The sequence below is a fragment of the Puma concolor genome, chromosome C1, assembly GCF_028749965.1.
Source record: "Puma concolor isolate L17-30 chromosome C1, mPumCon1.1.hap2, whole genome shotgun sequence".
NCBI lineage: Eukaryota > Metazoa > Chordata > Mammalia > Carnivora > Felidae > Puma > Puma concolor.
Genome location: NC_141674.1, coordinates 84,927,713 through 84,948,161, shown reverse-complemented (window position 1 = coordinate 84,948,161; position 20,449 = coordinate 84,927,713). Strand labels below are relative to the sequence as shown.

Below are 20,449 nucleotides of genomic sequence, written 5' to 3'. Positions count from 1 at the left end.
TGACGCTAAGAGGCCCCGAGCAAGGATCTTACAGCTTCTTTTATAGACAGGCACAAACAAGTTAGGGATTTTTTGGGGTTACAGAGCTGTTATTGGTTGACATTTAAATTTGAACGCTCAGCAGAACTTGTTTGGTTCCCGCCTTTATTTCAAACCACTCAGCAGAACTTGATTGTTTCCCGCCTTTAGGTCAGACTACAACCGGGGGGGGGGGGGGGGGGGGGGGGGGGGGCGCCCTGGCTGGTTTCGGGAACGGCGGGGGGAGGGGAAAGATCTTTTCTTTGCAGTTGTGAGTACACCTGGTAATTTTTCTCTTAGCCTCTCAAATGAACTGCTACTTGAATTGTTTGGTAAACTTAGCTAACCATTATTTGGTTCAGACTATTTTACAAGATGTTTAAGCCAAATAAGCTTAATTATTAGATAAAACTAAATTATATACAGTCATATTTTTACAATAGTTCTTTACATTTTTGATAGTACATGAGTAAATTTGTCAACAAAACATTAGTTATCAGCAGACTATAAACGTTGGGCTCCTTAATTAAAAGTGAAGGCATAGCTGACTCAGCACCGTGAGTGCCTTCAATGTCCCTCATGAAAGTATCTCCTTCAGTGATAACTTTTGTTCCCCTCCACAGGGCTAGGATTTATTTATGTTGTAGTACAGCTCTGGGAAAAGGACACCACATTGCCCACCTGCATTGCCCTCAAATTCTGCAATGATTCAAATCAACTCATGCAAACAGATGTCTGAAAGCAGTCAGGTCCATCTCCACCATCTCAGTGCATAGATACATGTGAATCTTGGTTTAGGGTCAACTAGATCTCATATCATGTATACATCCACATGGCACAAAAAATGTGGGTTTTTTTTTTATTCTTAAAGAGAAATTTTAATATAAAAACTTAAGCTTAAACACAGGATACAAAATAATGTGGAAAATAAATTGTAGGAAATTTGACTACAGACAGATTTAAGTGACATTATAATATAAGAAATAAGATAACATTTAGACTTACCATCTATTCACTTTTCCAAACTGTTGCTGAATTCTGGGAAGAACATGGAGAAAATAATAAGTTAAACATTTTTTTAACATGTCTGTTCATGACAGAGAGTTTTCCAAGCATTTTATATGCACCAAATCACTTATGCACTACAAAAATTCATTGAGGTGGGTAACATTACTTACCCTATTTTACAGATGAGTAAACATGACATGGAGATATTTTATATAACCTGTACAAAGTCATATAGCTAGTAAGTAGCAGGAATAAGATTTGAATCTAAAACCTCCTTAAATATTGTACAATACTGCCTCTATTAAATTATATTTCAATCCATTCTTAAAGAACTTACACATTAGTAAAATAGAAGATGTGCAGAAACAAATTACTAATCCTTTTATACAATTAATATTTATAATTTCAAAATAATTTAATATATTATTACATTAATGCATATAGGTAAAAAAAAATGAGCATAATAGTATATAGGATATATGTTCAAAACATGTTCTTCTGCACTGAATCCTAAGCTCAGCTCTGTGAAATAAGAAAGTGTAGATATCAGGATGAGATAAACTTTCCATGATCATAAATTAACCTGGGAAGTCCAGTGACATATTCAAAACTTTATTTCTCACCCATGAGGTGCCATGTGGGTCAACAAGGGCTCTTTTTCAAGCACAGATCAGAGAGATTACAATCTCTGATCATGATTATCAGCCAGAAGCCTCAGTCCTAGTTCTTCCATCTCAACACATGGCTCTGGAGCAAGGGATAGGGTACAGCCAAAGAGGCACAGCAGCTCATAACTCCCTCAGTCTAATTCAACACAATTCATTTCTGCTCACATTTTCTTGATTGGAACCAATCATATGACCTGAATACAAATCCAAGAGAAGTTGGGAAATGTTTTCCTGTGGCCCCATAAAAAAGAAAATAATGTAATAAACAAAAAGCACTATTTCTGCTATCCATACTAATATTCCTCTTATCAGATCAGTATAATGAGGCACATAAAGGTACAGAGCCCTGTTCTTGCTCATGTAGTCAGTAATGTTGAAATAGAACATTAAATAGGCTTTATCCATTTTCAATTAGTGGTCATTATACCAAGTAGCATAACCAAATAGTTTAAAATTTCAGGAAGAAAATATTTCTTTCAGTTGAGATTTATGGAAAGCCTTCATGGAAGAGGTGCCATTGAAATTATCAGTAAAGGATAGATAGAATTTGTGTCTGGATAAATGGGGTAAGGGAATCCTAGGCAAAGCCTTATGAGCAGAGTAGTAGAAAGTATATATAGGAAATAGGAATTAACTCAATTTGACCAAATCATAATAATTATTTTAATGTGCATAAGAGTATACTAAGTAAAAAATTTTACCTTAATGTTATTCATACGAAAATCTAATTGCTCAGTTGGTATGGGCGTTAATAAAGACACTTCTTTTTAATTTTATGATTTGATCACTTTTCCTCCTTTTATTTTTAATGTAGACATAGCCTTGGGTTCTGAAACGTACCTATGATACCTGAAAACTCATGATTTATTTTAAGTTTGCTAATGGTAAAATGCTTCAAAATATTCCCCCAATCTCAAGTACTGTCATTAATGATTAAAACATTGGCATATATCTAACAAAACAATATGAAAGACCATATATGGAAATATTAAGTTTAAAGAAAACTAATTCACATTTATTCATTTATTTACTCCTTTGACATTTATCTTTCAAGGATTTGTTGTGTTCCAGGCAAGATACGAGACGCAGGGGAGACATGATTGACACAAGGTCACTCATATTCTTTTTACTAGTACACTCAGCATAGAATTAAAATGAAAAAAAGATTTGCAATAATAAAGACATGCTTTGTAAGTACTTGTATTTTTCCCCTTTTTAAAATAATTCAAATGTTAAACTAGCAATAAAATTAAGTGCAATTATACTGGCATACAAGAGAACAGACTTGTATTTAACTTATTTAATACCTGGAAGGGTTTAATGTAAGTAAAGCAGAGAATCCGCTTTTTCTCTCTGTCTGTGTATGATATCCTGAATGAAGGGGAGTTTCTGAAGCGGTGGCAGCGGACTTGCAAAAGAAGCATGCAAAATATCCCTAGACAGAGTCCTAAAAAGATTTAAAGCTTTTATTTCTATATGTGATAATATTAGAATGAAGTAGCCAAGAGCACAGAAAACAACAAAAACAATCTGGCTTTCTATTTGCGTGCATCTTAAACACTAGGCAAAGAGGAATCACTCATGGGCAGATCAGCTACACAAAACGCGGCACCTGGACCCAGTTAGAAGGCACTTTAGTGTTCAGATTCTTTGGTCTCTGTGGTTACAGGAAGCTGGGTCCCATGAAGATTGTCTTACCTTCATCTTTCTCACAAAGTGAAGAGTAGTAGGCAGATATTTGCCCAGAGTTTTACACCATGGGATGTCGGGGAACTAGGAGACTGAGTATCAAGGATGACAAAATATCATCACAATTTTCTATGAAAAGTTTTCAAAAAACAAATTTATTTTAGGATCTTTGGCATATGAAGGTAATGGGTGGATTTTGGTATGACTTACATAATGTGTTATAATTTAAAACGAACTATGCATTCTAGGAGGCACTGCAGGATTAAAGGAAGTTCCAACAGTGAATAAAAGAAAATAATCTAAATAATGTAAGTGCTCTCTGGGGTTACATTTTTGTAACTTCATTATTTAGTGGAATCTTCTGATGTGGGAAGCCAAATTATTCACTGGAGATAGATGGAACCTCTAAGAGGCAGAATATTTCAAGTGGGACTTCAAGGTTAATTAGAAGAAGGAGGTCAGAAATTTATAAACCTAAGAAATAGTCTCCAGATTTTCTGTTTTAAAAACATAAACAAACAAGAATGTATTCATAATCAAAAGACTGTTTTTATGGAGTTCTTGTTGTAGACAATGAGGGATATTTAAAAGAGCATGAGAACACGTTATGCCTGTTCTCAGGGGACAAAGATACCAAGTGATGAGCACTGGTCTTTGTCAGTGCTGAGCTGAAGTCCTACCAGCTGAAGCAGGACTGGAGACTGTCACACAATAGTTAAAGAGTGATATAAGTTAGGGTAAGATAAAGATCTAAATTTTTGGTTTTCAATCTTCTTTTTATAGAACTTTGGAGAAAAGACTCTCTCTAAATCCAAGGTTAGACAGAAAAACTTCAGGAGAAAACTGAGGTTTGAGTGGAGGTTTAGGAGAAGGGAAGGGAGATATTGGAAAGGAAAGGGTAGAGAATTCCAAGACAGGAGATCAGCTTGAATAAAGACATGGGAAGAAGAGGACAGACTTGGGAGTCAGCACCAGGGAGGAGTGGGAAGTTGTTGAGATAACTTAAGGAGGACCAGATAATGAGATAAAATTTTAGAGTTGATATCTTTAGCATAGAATCAATTGGAAGTCATTTTATAAAAAGTGAAATGTGATAATTACACCCAGTGTCTTCTGAAGAGTAGTCTGGAAGGATTAAAAAAGACAGCTAGGAGGATGAGATAGGAAAGTCAGGGAGACCACAGATTATACTCATTCAAGCATAAGGTAATAAGGCACCAGAAATACTCTACATTATACAAAGGGCAAGGAGGGTCTTCTTTGACTGTTAAAATTAACCCCCACAATCACCCTCCCTAGTCTTTTCATGCATTTCTTTTTTTCATAGCTTTCTTAACCACTTTATTTTTGTTTATTGTCTATCTCTCTCCCTGTAATAGGTAAGCTTTTTTTGTTTTGGTTTTTATTCTTATATTTCTACAACTTAGAACAGTTCTTGACATGTGATAGCTGTTCAATAGCATTTTTTCCTCATATATTAACGACAAAGATAAAAATGCTGAAAAAAGTACTACTTAGGGGCAGATTGGAGAGAAAGAAAAAAGTAAAATAATAATTTCAGGTAATAGTGCCTAAATTTTTTTTTCAAGTCACAGGAACAATTGGAGAGTTTTTATCCAACGGAGGAAATTTAGAGTTGGTTTTATTTTTTTTTTTTATTTTTTTTAATGTTTATTTATTTTTGAGACAGAGAGAGACAGAGCATGAATGGGGGAGGGTCAGAGAGAGAGGGAGACACAGAATCTGAAACAGGCTCCAGGCTCTGAGCTGTCAGCACAGAGCCCGATGCGGGGCTCGAACCCACGAACCGTGAGATCATGACCTGAGCCGAAGTCGGACGCCCAACCGACTGAGCCACCCAGGCGCCCCTAGAGTTGGTTTTAGATTGGAACCTAAATGATATTAGGAAAGTATTATTTGGTTAGTGCTGTCTTTCCCACACCTAGCCCAGTGCCTACAAGATTAGTATTCCATAAAAAGACTTTGAAAGAATACATGCTATTTGAAGATTGAGAATTAGTAAATGTGTTCTGTTTGGAGTCAGAAAGATAGGACTGAAGTACAGGAAAAAAATAGGAAGGATAGATGAGAAGTTTCAAGTTGGAAGCTAGATGATGGGGTGTGGCTGAGGAGTTTTTCCGAAATTGGAAATGCATAAATAGTTTAACATGTTCGTGCAATTTTGTGTAAGAATGGTTATTCTCATTGACTGAAAACATGTCTTGGCAAATTTAGAAATTAATTTGAGAAATTTGCATCCTGGAGGCAGAGCATACAAACACTAGACTTTTCGATTAATTTTATGCATACGTGTCATTTATTCAGTAGGCAAATTTCTGAAAAGTTTTGTGCAAATCAAATAAGGGTAAACCTAATTACATTGACTTGCAGTAGGAGAGCTATTTTATTTGCATTTCTGATTGATTTGCAATTGGCACTGCTCCATATAACACCTTCATCAGTTTTTGCCCTTCAAGATTCTCTGTGAATCAGTTGATGGACCATCAGCATTTAAATTCATCGAGGGCTTACTATTTAAAGGATGTTTGTAATAAATGTTTTAGTTATATGCGAAAAACATATTTGGATATATTGAATTTTATAAAGAGCAAGGAACATATATCATAAAGTCTCAGTTTTAGTATCATAAATAGAATTAAGCATAGAATATAAGAGTTGATGTGAGCTAGTTCATTAAATTAAAAGTAAGGTATATGATATTTTTAATCACTGTGAGAATTTGACCAGTTATTAAATCTTTGATTTCAAATTTTCCAAAACTAGGGACTTGATATGAAAACTTGGAAATGCCACTGATACTTTTCTTTTTCATTCTCTTTAATATGAAGACAAGGTGAATATTTTTATAATGGGACTATTGTAATTATGTGCATCTGTTGGGTGTGCCTTCAGTGTATAATGTATACACACACACATATAAGTAACTACTCAATTTACCTTCCTTTTTCTTTCTCCTGAGAACACCTATAGTGCATAGTTTGAATCCACTTGAGCTAATTAATATCTTTAAGGAATTATTTTTTACACCATCTACATGAAAACATGGGGGAAACAAATTTGAATACACATTGAACCTGCCTAATGGTATCTGAAATCAGTGACCTCAAGACCAACCTGAGAGGGAAGGACATGGAGAGAAGGAATTCCTGCCCAGGCCTCCCTTTTAGATCTCCACAGCACTAACTAAAGTGTGCAGTTGGGACTCAATAACTAATAAGTCCTCTGCTCCAAAAATGATCAGATTTATTGGACTGCATATGATGTAGTCATTTCTGCTTCTTCCTATCTTCTGAAAAAAATAAAGTAACAGCAACATGAGTCTGTCGGGCCTTAGGCACTAACTCTTTTCAGATAGAATCCTCTTCCAAACTAAATGCATTTCTCATGTTTTTCTTCACCCTGTCTCAGCTATTCTTTTTTTTTTTTCTCACCCAAATTCACAATTTTAATGCTGATGGACTAAATTCCTTTCCCTAGACATTCCTGCTGAAGATACAGGCAGAGCCAGCAGGATCATCACAGTATATTACTGTTCACATCTTTGATCTTTCTGTGGATTAAATAATAAGTAGGAATGAGAGTAAGTTATGTAAAAAAATGGCATCATTTGATTCTCACATATAAATAGACTCTGGTTATTATTTAAGATAGAGTAGAATGTGTTGCAGTAACAAAAATCCTTAAAAATCTCAGAGGCTTTCAACAACATAAAGTTTGGATTTTGTTTGCTTGTTTGTCTTCCTTGCTCCTGCAACATGTCAGTGGTGAGTGCTGTTCTGTGTTGTCTTTACTTAGGAGTGCAAGGTATTGCTTCATGCTGAGGGGAGTCAGCACCATCTCCTAAGGGCTTCCATCTGGAAGTGGTGCGCTCAGCTTCCCTTCACGCTGCATTGCTCAACCTCAAGGGGCTGGGAATATGGATCCATTAGGGCCCTGGAAAGAAGAAAATTACAAATCACAATTCATCTTATAAGTCCCTCACCTTGAAATAAATAAAAGTTATGCATATACAACTTGCTTTTAATATACATTTTCAGCTTAAATTAGCTCATGTGCATTTGGGAAATTATAAAATGCAATATAAATATAGATGTTATAATTAACATATTTTAGATAATATAATCGTTAGAATGGAGAATTGGATGCTTATGATAAATAGCTAGTTTTTTTTTTTTTAACGTTTATTTATTTTTGGGACAGAGAGAGACAGAGCATGAACGGGGGAGGGGCAGAAAGAGGGGGAGACACAGAATCGGAAACAGGCTCCAGGCTCTGAGCCATCAGCCCAGAGCCCGACGCGGGGCTCGAACTCCCGGACCGCGAGATCGTGACCTGGCTGAAGTCGGACGCTTAACCGACTGCGCCACCCAGGCGCCCCTTAAATAGCTAGTTTTAAAGTGTTCCTTGATTTTTTTTTTTTGCCTTGATACAAATTTATTGAGTACCTTCTATTTTCCTGGTACTAGGTACATAGATAAACGAGACACACAGGGAAATTATAATCCAATAGAAAAGAGGTTCTAGTAAATCAATGCTTTTGATAGATTGCATTAAATGTGATGACAGAAACAAATACAGGACGCAAAGAACTTACTGAAAAGAGAAATTTCACAAAGTGAGGTCAAGATGACTGTATACCCAGAGAGATTGCAGAGTGGTGACTTTGACAGAGTTTTAAATACTGAATAAAAATGTGTATGGATAATGATGATCTGGACAAAGGAAATACCATCTCCCAAATATAGATTATGAGAGTTTATATGATGGTGAGAAATTTCAAATTCTAAGTGGCTGCAGACTACCCTTGTGGGGGCAAAGGATCCACACAGCAAATTATAAAGTGAGAGAGGTAGGCAGGTAAATGTGGGCCATGTTAAAAATGTCAACTTTATCCAAGAGATAATGGTGAAGCACAGGAGTCTTTCTGCTTTAGAGAGAACATTCTGTTGGAGGGTGAAGAATGAATCTCCACTACGTAGTACAATACCTGGTACATAGTTGGCACTCAATATAAATTTTGAATGAATAAGTAAATGGTAGCGTGTAAGGTAAAGTGAGATTGTCTCACTATAATACATTAAACAATTTTTTAATTAGAAATTAAATTTGCAAAAATTTGGAAATATCACACATTCAAACTGTTGGTAATGTTTATACTGAGTGTTCCTAAATGAAGTAATGATTTAGAAAGGCAGCTATTCATTCATTTATTCATCCATTGACTTGTTTTCATTGATTCATTCATGCAAAGGATGTATCTTCTATGTAAAGCACTTATTAAATGACATGAGAAGCAAAGATACCTGTAATACAGATTTGTTTTCCTGCAGGAACTCTGGGGTCCAACAAAAGATCTAAGACTCATACTCAAATAATTACTGCAATGTGGTCTATGGAAACAGGAATAAAAGAAAAACAGATTGGTGCTTATTTTGAGGTCAGTGGTTATAAATGGTTTCTGGAATAGGTATTGTTTAGGCTGGCTTCTTGACAGATATAGCTTAGACTTTCAGAGATAGTCAAAGTAAATGAGGTAAACAGCAATACCTATTCCAAACAATTTGTTCAATTTTGTTTTTTATTGTTATTGTTTACTTTAATCTGTCAAAATTATGAGACAGACTAATTTTTAACTAAGAAGCTGATTCAAGTAAAACAGTCAATCAGATAACCATGAATTTATTTTGCATACAAATGAGCTCTCAATGCATCAGCTATTCATATTTAGTTACCTCTCCTGACTTGTGGAACAAATATTGACAGTCTCTTTTTTAATCACCAGAAAATTAAAATTTAGCAGCATTCCAAACAGTTTTCCAATTTTATCCTTTAGAAAAGAAGTGGTAACAGAGCGATTAAGTGCACATACATATTTTGCAGAAAATATGTTACATTTTATAACCCAGAAGTTGATAAAATGTTTTCATTATATCATATTTCAATAATTTATTAACCATTTGAGTATTTATTGTGTTTGAGAAAATGTGCCAAGTCATTAATAATAATATTAGATTCATTAAGCTTTTTGATTTGACAGGCAGTGAAATGTTTGCTTTGTACACCTTATCTCATTTAATCCTCAAAACGACAATATGGGAGAAGTATTATTATCCCCATTTTACAAATGAGAAAATTTAAGTGTAGAGAACTTAGGTAACCTGCTCAATGTTACATAAAAAATATGTGGGGATTATGTATGCTAAGTAAAATAAATCTGACAGAAAAAAGACAAATACTGTATGGTTCCACTTACGTATGTCTAAAAAACAAAACAAACCAGAAACAGACTCACAAATACAGAGAACAAACAGGTTCAGAGAGGATGGGGTTGTGGGGAATGGGTGAAAATAGGTAAAGGCGATTAAGAGGTACAAACTTCCAGTTATAAGATAAATAAGACATGGGGTTGGAAAGTACACCACAGGGAATATGGTCAGTAACCTTGTAATAACTTTTTATGGTGATATATGTTAACTACACTTAACAGTGGTGAGCGCTGCACAATATATACAGTTGTGAATCACTATGTTGTACATTTGAAACTAATATACATTGTGTATCAACTACACTTCAATTTAAAAAGTAGAAATACAAGATTCAAACTCAGATCTGTCTTTTCCAAAATCAGTGTTCTTTATTGCTATACATATTAAATAGGAAATAGTAAGAAAAAATCTGATTCCACTGTAATGTCAACCAGGATTACCAACATATAACAGAAACAAGAAGAAATGTAATCTAAGTGTTGAAATTGGGACTGGGAGTTCTGAGAGGCAGAGGCTGTCTTTTCCATTTTCACCTTGTTTGTTGATGTGTAATAATTGCTTAGGATATATTTATTGAATTAACAAATGAACGACTACAAAGAGATACAAGGAGGAATTGAAGCATCAGGAGACATTTCTGTATAAGAAGAAATTGAGAGGTTAGATGTTCACCCCAATGCCGAACATCTACCTAATCAAAATGTCTTGAGTTGAATCCAGACCATTCAATTCTCACTCTGTTCTTTTCCATGGTACCACGGCTGCCTTTGGCACTGTTTCAGGAAGATGGCACATAGATGCAGAGATGACAACTGTAATTTACTAAGATGATAATATCCTTGAACTCAGGTTTTGCCTTACATCTACTCTAAAGCTTCAGTGTGCTATTGTTTGCACTAGGGGGCAGTATATAGTGGTTGAGACTCTGAGTTCCTGGTCAGGCAGAGTGGGTTCAAATTTAGGTTCTGTCCTTTACTACTTATAGTGTGATACCAGGCAAGTTGTTTAACCTCACTAAACCTCAGTGTTATCATGTACAAAATAAACTTATAATAGTACCCACAGAACCGTGAGGATTGAATGTGAAAATCCATGAAAAGTGCTTAGCACAGCATCTAATGCATTTATTATACAGTCTAAAAGAACTGACTATTATTTTGCATTGCTGGGTGTATTAGTTTCCTAGATCCGCTATCACAAAGCACCAAAAACCGGGTGGCTTAAAACAATAGAGATTTATTCTTTCACAGTTTTGGAGGCTACCAGTCACAAATCAAAGTGTTGGAAGGCCATGCTTCTCTGATGTTTCTAGGGAAAACTCCTTTTTTTGACTCTTTCGCCTTCTGGGTTTTATTGGCAATTTTTGGCATTCTTTGGCTTATAGATTTATCACTACAGTCACATGAACATCTTCTCCCTGCATATCTCCACATCATCTTCCTTCTGTGCATGTCTGTTACTGTGTCCAAATTTCCCCTTTTTATAAGGATACCAATTCATACTAACTCAGAGCCCACTGTAATGACTTGATCTTAAATAGCTTACCTCTGTACACACCCATTTCTAAATCAGGCTGCATTTTGGGGTAATGGAGGTTAGGACTTTAACATATTTTTGAGGGGGACATAGTTCTATCTATAAGACCAGGCATCTACTTTTAATATTGCTTCTTAAAGGAGCCAGGTACGTTGAAATCCCCTGACCCAGAAGAGTGTAAAAAGCACTTCGCTGAGAACTGTCCCTTGTGTGTCCTACTTTTCTTCACCTAGCTTCACAGCCATCTCCTGACAGCCTCAATTGACAGTTGCCTCTTGGGTCTGGTTTAACTGTCACTCCTGGTCTAATTAGGAGAGCCACTTGCTGACCTGAAGCTTCCGTCCCCAGTAGGCCCCTAGTTCTGCTTTTCCTGCATCACCACCTGTCTCTGGTGATAGGATTGCCTCTCCTGGAGACTGACCTTGTCCTCATTTTACCTTCAGTAATCCTCTATTGACATAGATGATAGCGGTAGTAGTTTGTATTTATTGAAAGCTCTTAGGAGACAGGGGTGATACCAAACACTCCACAGGCATTGCATTATGTAATCCCCACATAAGTCCTATATGGTATGTTGGCCAGTGTACAGATGAGGAACTGAGGTTCAGAGAGGTTAAAGTACATGAAATAGACAAGAAATGATGAGGCTGAGGGAATGGAAGAGAGAGCAGGCATAATCCGTTGCAAAATGAAATAACTTCCAAGCTTCTGGTCTGGTGTTTGGATGGATACAAAGTCATACTTTTTACTAGAATAGGGGACGAAAAGGAAAACCAGGTGTGGGGAAGGTGGGAGGTGATCATAGCTTTAATTGCAAATGTGTTCTGTGTGGCAAATGTGTTCTGTGTGATGCTTTAGATTATGTAAATGACGATGAGGCAGTTGGATATATGGGCCCAGAGGTTAAGGGATCCCTACTGTCTCTTCCAAACTGGTCTCCCTGCTTCTGCCTCTGCCCTTCCCCATCCTTCTACAGTCTATTTGCTATACAGCTACATTGAATCACCTCTCTGTTTCCTAGCAATGGCTTCTCATCTCATGCAAAACAAAACCCAAGGCTTGACCGTGACCTACAAGGCAAGACAGAATCTGGTGCCCTATGAACCTCTCTCCCACTCCTGCACTTCACTCTAACCATACCAGCCCCTTTGCTTTTTTGCAAGGCAAGCAAGTTCTACATCAGGGCCGTTATACTTGGTGTTTCTTCTACTAGAATGTTCTTACCCCCAGATATATGTATGGCTGGTTCCCTCACTTCCTCAGTGATGCTTTCCTTGACCACTGTATCTAAAATTTCAATTCCTACAAACTAACATTTCAAATCCTCTTTCTCAGCTTTATTTTTTCTCCTTTGTACTTATTACTATTTAACCTACACTAAAATTTACTTACATACCTTGTTTATTGGCTCATGTAAGCTTCATGGGGGCAGGGATTCTGTCTGCTTTGCTCAATGCTGTAACTCCAGTGTTTAGATGATTATTGGCACAGAGTATGCCTGCTATAAATATTTATAATTAAATGATTATGTAGGAAAATATGATCAAAATATATATTTTATTCATTCATTCAGCAATTATTTCTTGAATATCTGTATTATGTACCAAACATTGTTCTAAGTTCTGGAAAATAACAAAATAGATCATATGTCTGCCATCATGGAGCTTACTTCCTAATTAGAAAGAGCAAAAATAAACAGTTAATTAAATATACTGGATACCAGATGGTGACAAGATTTAGGGGGAAAATAGTGAGCTAAGGAAGATGGATTTCAGAATCATGAACATAAAATGTTGGAGTCCCATGTGAAGTGAGGATCATACATAGTTTGTGACGTGAGGAAACATAAACATTGAAGATATAAGTAAAGGAAGGGGAAGCCTGTGAAGACATCTAAGAAGGAAATGACAGAGAAATGGAAGGAAAGCCAGGACAGTGTGGTATCATGAAAGTCAAGGAAGCAGAGAATCTCACGAAGGAAAGAATAATCAATAACATCAAACATCTAACTTGCAGAGGTCAAGACCTATAAGGACAGAATGTATTTGTTAGCATTTGGCATTTATATGAATTTACAAAGATTAGTTTCAATGGAACAATGAAATAAGCGAGATTACTGTGAGCTAAAAAGAGAATGGGGATATGAGTATCAATAGAAGGTGATATGACCCACTCTTTTTCAACAAGCTCTGCTTTAAATTTAAAAAAAGAAAGAAAAGATAAAAGAATTAAGAAAATAGCTAGAGGGACCCATCAAAACTGTATTAGAACTATTTTGGATACAATCAGGATCTTGAAGATAGCTCACTTTATCTCTCTCTCTCTCTCTCACATACACACACGCACTCCACATATATACATTCCACACACACACACATAAACACAATATCCCCATTCATTAGTAATCTTAATTTTCAAAGAAAACAAAGTTTCCAGAAGCTTGTATATTTATGAAAGTTTGGTCCAGGATTTGTGCTCAACAAGTTGCAAGTCCCATTATACACAGAGATTTAATGAAAACATAGGTCAATTACAAGGTATGTATTAACAATAAGAATAATAGCAGCTAACATTGGTTGATTACTTACTTGGGGTCAAATACTATGACAAGCGTGTTAAATTTATTTGTCCTCACTTTTGAGATGTGGAAGCTGAGGCTCAGAGATGTTAAATAATTGCTCAAGGTTATAGGGCTTACAAAAAAAGCAGAGCTGAGATTCAAACACGATCTAACTCTCAACTTTATGATTCCACTACACCAGGCCACCTAAGCTAAACAACACTTTAGTATCTTACACTCATCCAACTTATGGATAACTCCAAGTGAGTCACAGACCAAAATGTAAAATACTAAGCTATATAAGTACTAGAATGAATACATGAGTAAATTCTTCTATAACTTGGTAGTAAACAAAACTTTCCTGTTATCCAAATTGAGAAAAATAAGGGAAAGGATGGAAAATTTTGAGTATTTTATTTTATGAAATAAAATAATTTCAAATCGGGAAAGTACTTAAATTACAGACAAAGAGATAGTAACTCTAATATAAAAAGAGCTTCTAAAAATAGAAAACTGCCACAGACCTTATAGAAAACTGGGCTAGGCATAGAAACAAGAAAAGAAGTGCAGTGTATTAATAATCTATTGCCAAGCAACACAAAATTTAGCAGCCTAAAATGATGAACATCTATTATCTCACAGTTTGTGTAGGTCAGGGATTCAGACACAGCTTAGCTGAGTCCTCAGCTCGGGTTCCCACACAAGGTCAATCGAGGTGTCAGCTGGGGAGGTTGTCACCTCAAGGTTCCACGAAGGAAGGATTCTCTTACAATTTACTCTGTAAATAGTTTATATGCTATGAACCAAATCAGAAGGGAGAAAGCAATCTCTAAAACTTCAAAGCAAAATGAAAAGAAAGAATCTAACTAGGTTTCAAGTTGGTGGTATAACCAAATAGGGAGGAACTATTTAAAATAAAATAACTTTAAATTTTTTTTTTAATATTTATTTATTTTTGAAGGAGAGAGAGAGAGAGAGAGAGAGAGAGAGAGAGAGAGACAGACTGTGAGTGGGGGAGGGGCAAAGAGAGAGGGAGACACAGAATCAGAAGCAGGCTCAGGGCTCTCAGCTGTCAGCACAGAGCCCGACGCGGGGCTCGAACCCACGAACTGTGAGATCATGACCTGAGCTGACGCTCAACCGACTGAGCCACCCAGGCGCCCCTAAAATGACTTTAAAACACAGGAATTTGTCTCCACAGTTGATGGGAAATACCCTAAAAACAAACAAACACACAAACAAGACTGACCCTACCCAAAAGGAAAAAAAAACACAACAAAAACCTTTAGTTATTGACAGTGTTGAAAAATGCATATAATTATGTAGGTGTGCTCATGAAACAGGATTTTCAGGACCAAAGAGATGAGGTATAGATGCAAGACCAAAGAGCTTAAATATAAACCCTGTATTCCTGACTCAGAATTGGAATCTCAGTATGAACTCACGGTATATTTTCTCTAAGAGAAAAAAACAATAGCTCTATCCATTGAAAAAGACTATACGCAGTAACAGATCGGGTGGCAATAAAGCAAAGTTTATTGATCAGATTTTAGTCTCTAAGTATCATTTCCTCCTGAAGGGACCAAAGTAACTTAGAAAAAGAGCTGACTCTAGGTCTAGGGCAAAACATGTATGAAATGATCCTGAAACATTTTATCATACCAGAAGTGAGGAAACTAACCATGATAGAGTTGCATCAAAAAGATCCATGAAACTAATGTGAAGACAATCCTGCTGGCTAAAAATAGGATACCTGTAGTACAAAAAAAAATAATAATGTAATGAATTGAAACATCAAATATGTTTAAATCCATATATTTATAATTATATAATATTGTATATATTATATTATTATTATATTATATATAATTATAGTATAATAATATATAATGATGAATATAATCTTAATAACATATTATTGCAATATATTAAAATAGTATATTAATAATATGACAATATATTAATAGTATATAGATAATATATGTTAAACTCTCCTTCACTTTTGGAATATGCTAAGAAGCCAATTCATGTTTTTAAACTGGTAAGTAAAGGGAACTAATCGAAAATGTATCCTGCCTTTTCTGCATATTGTACTATTTAATAATCAAATAGTTGATTAGGTGATGTTTCTCTTTATAGAGGTATTAGAGATAATGAATAAAGAAGAAATGATAAAATTAATATTTTTCAGTACCTAAAAAAACTAACAAATCTAGGTAATAATCTTCAATGGTTGATAACAGCACTAACAGAGGAAAATAAAACAGAACAAAACAAAGCAGATGTCATGTACACACCTATGAAATATTCATGCAAAAAAAAAAAAAACCCAAAAAACAAAACTGGATCTACCTTCCTATACACAGAAATACAGGGGATAAGAACATGTTAACTGACCCTACAGAGATGCAATTATCAAAATCTAGACTATAGGGACTTTATGGGTTAAATGACTGATTTCTTTAATAAATTCAAAGGAAAAAACTTATGGAAAGGAAAGTTACAAATTAATATAGCAATAAGAGACATCATAACCAATTGCAAACTTTAAATCTTATTTGCATTTTTATTTGAATAAACTATAAAAAATAAAAATTACACAATAGGGGCAATTTGACTACTGAGTGGACAGATATTGGATGATATTAAACAGTTATTAAGTGTCATTATTCTAATTTTGGTTTGTTTTTTTTAAAAAGTACTTATCATTATATAGAGATATGTACTGAATTATTTATGAATGAAAGGACATGTTGGGAATTTGCTTCTAAATAATCTAGAGGAATGGAGAATTAGAGCAAAGACAGAACAAGTTTGAAGTGATAATTACTAAAGGTGAACAAGGACAGAAGGTTTATTATACTATTCTCTGTAATGTTACATACTTGTTGGGGTGTCTAAGTGGCTTTGTTGATTAAGCATCTGTCTGACTCTTGATTTCGAATCAGGTCATGATTTCAAATTCAGTTGTGGGGTAGAGCCCCAACTTGGGCTCTGTGCTGGGTGTGGAGCCTGCTTGAGATTCTCTCCCTCTCTCTCTCTCTCTTTCTCTCCCTCTCCCTCTGCTCCCCCCCCCCAACTCATGCACAAGCTTTCTCTCTCTCTCTCTCTGTCTTTAAAAAATATATATACTTTTACAATTTTCCACAGAAATTCTTTAAGCTGAGTAGTAGGGGGTCCACAGGTTTTTAAAAATATTATTTTTGTACTTTTCTGAATGTCTGAAATGTTTCATAATGCAGGAAAAAACAGGAAATTGGAGCTCTTATCACATTCTGAAAGTAGCCAGTACCCCTCTATGACACATTTTATTTATGGTTTTATGTTAAGAAGTTCATTTTCAAATGATACTAACTTGCTGATTCCAGGGAAATCATTGAATTATTTAATTCTTTTTGGTCATCCATTTTCCTGTGGATGGGAACAAACGAAAATTGTTAATTAATAAACTTTATTTTTCTGTGCTTCATGTTCTTTGAAAACAAATCATTATTAAAAAGGAATGGTTTTATACCTGACCAATCTTCACACCAACTATATTGCTTTGGCCTTTTGTTTTTAATACAAAACTTTTTTACTGTACATTTTGAAATGTTTTCATCTTTCTCACACAAAAGAAGAGGGTAGTGTAACACATTACTGATTTTCACTGACAGGTGCTAGACTATGTGAAAAATCTTGTGGGATTAATTTTCTGTTTTGCATTTTTCCCATGCTATGCTGATTGGACGTGGCCCATGACTTAGTTCAGCCCCAAAACATGGCACCAGATCAATCAGTGGGTTTGGCACAACTTTAGTTGTTCTGGTATAGGATTCATTAGAAAGAAGTCATATTCATAAGATAATTTAACTGCTAAAAGAGAAAAAATAAAAGTGTTTTGTGTCCTTGCTGTTTTTTCCCAAAGGGAAAGGGAAGAACTGGTATTAGGGGGAACAGAAAGAGTCAAGGGAGTGGAAGCCATGTTTCCTAGAGCCTTCAAGTCTGCCTCTCAACCTCAAGAATAAGCTTTGTACTCTTAGGAGTTTGGCTTTCCAAATTGGGATGCCAAGGTCCTTTCACACACATATATATCCTTCTAAAACTCTGCTTTTCAATTGCGCTAGTGTGTTCTATTTTAGAACACTTCTCACTCACTCAATAATCCAAAAGAGAGACTTTGATACCAGAGCTAAATTAAAGAGGGAACAGTGCTTGTTTTCAGATAAAGTGAGAGTTACCAGCCTTCTTGAGAACATTATGTTTTCATTGATCTACTTTCTCACTGACTCTTCTCTCTCAGCTTCCTTTTGGTAGAGGACCTCACTAGGTTCTCATCTCTGTTTTCTAATGGGGTTGCTATATCTAAACTCACCCTCTGGTCTCAGTGAAGGAAGATGGCTCCACAAAGGCTGACCCTGTTGCTCAACTTACCTTCTCACTCTCTTGTCTCTCTCAAAATCTATCCCCATGAGTAGATTTTCCCAGCTCTGGCCTCTTCATTCATTCATACTCCTATGGGTTCTTAATCATCAAATGTGTGCACTGATCTGTCCTTTATTTGGAAAGAAAAACACAACAAAATAGGCTTTACCTTGTGACCTTCTCCAGCCACCATTCTATCACCCTCACAATTCTGATTCTCAAACTACTACAACAAATAATTTGGACCTGCTGCCTCTGTTTCTCTACTGCCTTCTGAAATCTGGCTTCCTCTTTGACCATTCAATGTAGAACAAAATTGTACAGGTGACCGGGTACCCAATCACCACATCCAGTGGCTCAAACATTTCCCTAAATCCCCTTGTGTGCTTGGCAGATTTCATCTGTGCTCCTCTTTCATGTCCTTTGTGAACTTTTCCTCCTTGGTCTCCTTGACACTAGGAAATCCTCAATATCTTCAAACATTTTCAATGATGAATTCTCTGTTTCACTGGCTGCTCTATTATCCTTCACCTTACACTCCCTTTCTAAACATTTCTAGAATATTGGAGTTCTAGGGGGCTAATATTTAACACCCATTTGATTCTACTGCATAATATTGAACCAATTGGAAAACTAGACTAGGAGATCAGCAAATGGATATTAACTGTTTCTATAGATCAATGACCAAAAAAAGGATGCTAATATTCTCTACCTCTCCACTTATACCAAACTCAGAGACTGAAAGAACCTATTTAAGGAGACAAATTAGACTCAAAGAGCAGACTTACCCAGAATTGCTGTCTTCCAAAAAATAGAGGGTGCTGAATCTCCAGAATCTTTTAGCCTTTAAATAGATAAGATTTACCCAGTGGAAAGGCATGAACCAGTGAACGTCACTGTCACACGAAGTCAGATAAATCATGCTCCTGCTTGGGGAGAAGTCAGTAAGATACATCATGAGTGTTACTCTACGCTCAGGAAGCTATATATACACAAGCAGTGTGGGATATTCTTCATTCTTAATCATCCTTTTTATGTAGATAAGTCCCACATCTGTGTCTCTGAGTCTGCTGTATTTCTACCTTTACAGTGTTAAATCTACCTGCCCCCCTCCACCTCATGTTCCCCTTTGCTCTGGCCAATGGCACTAGCTCTCCTAGCCCTCCAAACAAAAATCTTTGGCATCATCTTTTATTCATCACTCTCCTTTGTTTCTATGGATTCTTCTTTTAAAATGCCTATCCTACTCTTTCTCTTCAATTTGTACCTCTACCACCACCCTATTCTACTTCTTATTTATCATGTGTGCCTTAAACAACTACTTATTAAGTACATACCAGGTGCCGGGACATTTTTTAGGCAGTGGAGATATAAAAGAAAGATGAGACATTGATTCAGCCCTCATGGGGCTGAGAAGAGTGAACAAAGGGCTATCAAGCTATAACCCAAACAAATGCATGACCTCAACATGGACAATTGTAATACCTGAAAGGCATTTGGTGCTTAGCATGTGAGCCTGTAATGGGAGGATTCGGGAGGTGGGAAATAGGATCTCTGGGAAATGACACTCACACTGAAATATGAAGTATAAGCAGGGGTTAATTAGGCAAAGAAGGCAGAGAGAAACATTCCAGGCAGCATTCTATATGTGCAAATGCCTGATGATTGACGATAGCATGGTGAGTAGATGTTGACGTAAACAGTGTGTAGATTTAGGGGTAATGTGGTACAGAATAGGGGAATTGGAAAGGTAATTAAGGGGTTATGCCATGTAGGGCCTTATACATCATGTTAAGGAATATATATATATATATATATATATATATATATAATTTTGAGATCAAATAAAGTGACTGAAGTGTTTAAACAGGGCGACACGATTAGCGTTGGAGTTTTGAAAAGATCACTCTTATATTCTTATATTTTGGATCATTACCTTTGCTTCTCAAGTGATCATTTGTGTGTCTCCCATTCCCCTACTGTGTGAATTATTAACCAAACCAATGTTCAAATAATCCTCACTTTGTGTGGTTTGAAATTTGTCTCCTTCTTAATAAAATGGTATAGATATTCCCCCATTGTTTTTAACATAAAGCTCAGACTGTTAGATATGCTTTTTTCTAAGGCTTGTTACCATCTGGGTTCGATCTCCCTGTCCAAAATAGTTTCCCACTTCTCCCCAAGACTGACCCTCCCTTCTAGATAAGCTGATTTTCCACCTGCCTCCAAAACACACCAGCCTTGCTCTTGCCCCCTATTTGTGAAAGAAATGTTCTTTA

General features: G+C 35.9%; 1 long non-coding RNA gene across 2 annotated transcripts in view; it reads right to left on the bottom strand.

Moving 5' to 3' along the window:
* Positions 1-3,146: 3,146 nt before the first annotated feature.
* The window catches only part of LOC147578195 (uncharacterized), a 34,213-nt gene continuing 16,910 nt past the window's right edge, over positions 3,147-20,449 (bottom strand). Inside the window, exons 1-3 of one of the 2 annotated variants that reach the window (XR_015254912.1) lie at positions 17,122-17,178; positions 8,708-8,794; positions 3,147-7,337 (exon numbers count right to left, since the gene is read on the bottom strand). This is a non-coding gene — a long non-coding RNA (uncharacterized LOC147578195). Of the gene's footprint in view, positions 7,338-8,707; positions 8,795-17,121; positions 17,179-20,449 lie in introns of those variants that run through there. The other variant, XR_015254913.1, reaches the window with a different exon arrangement.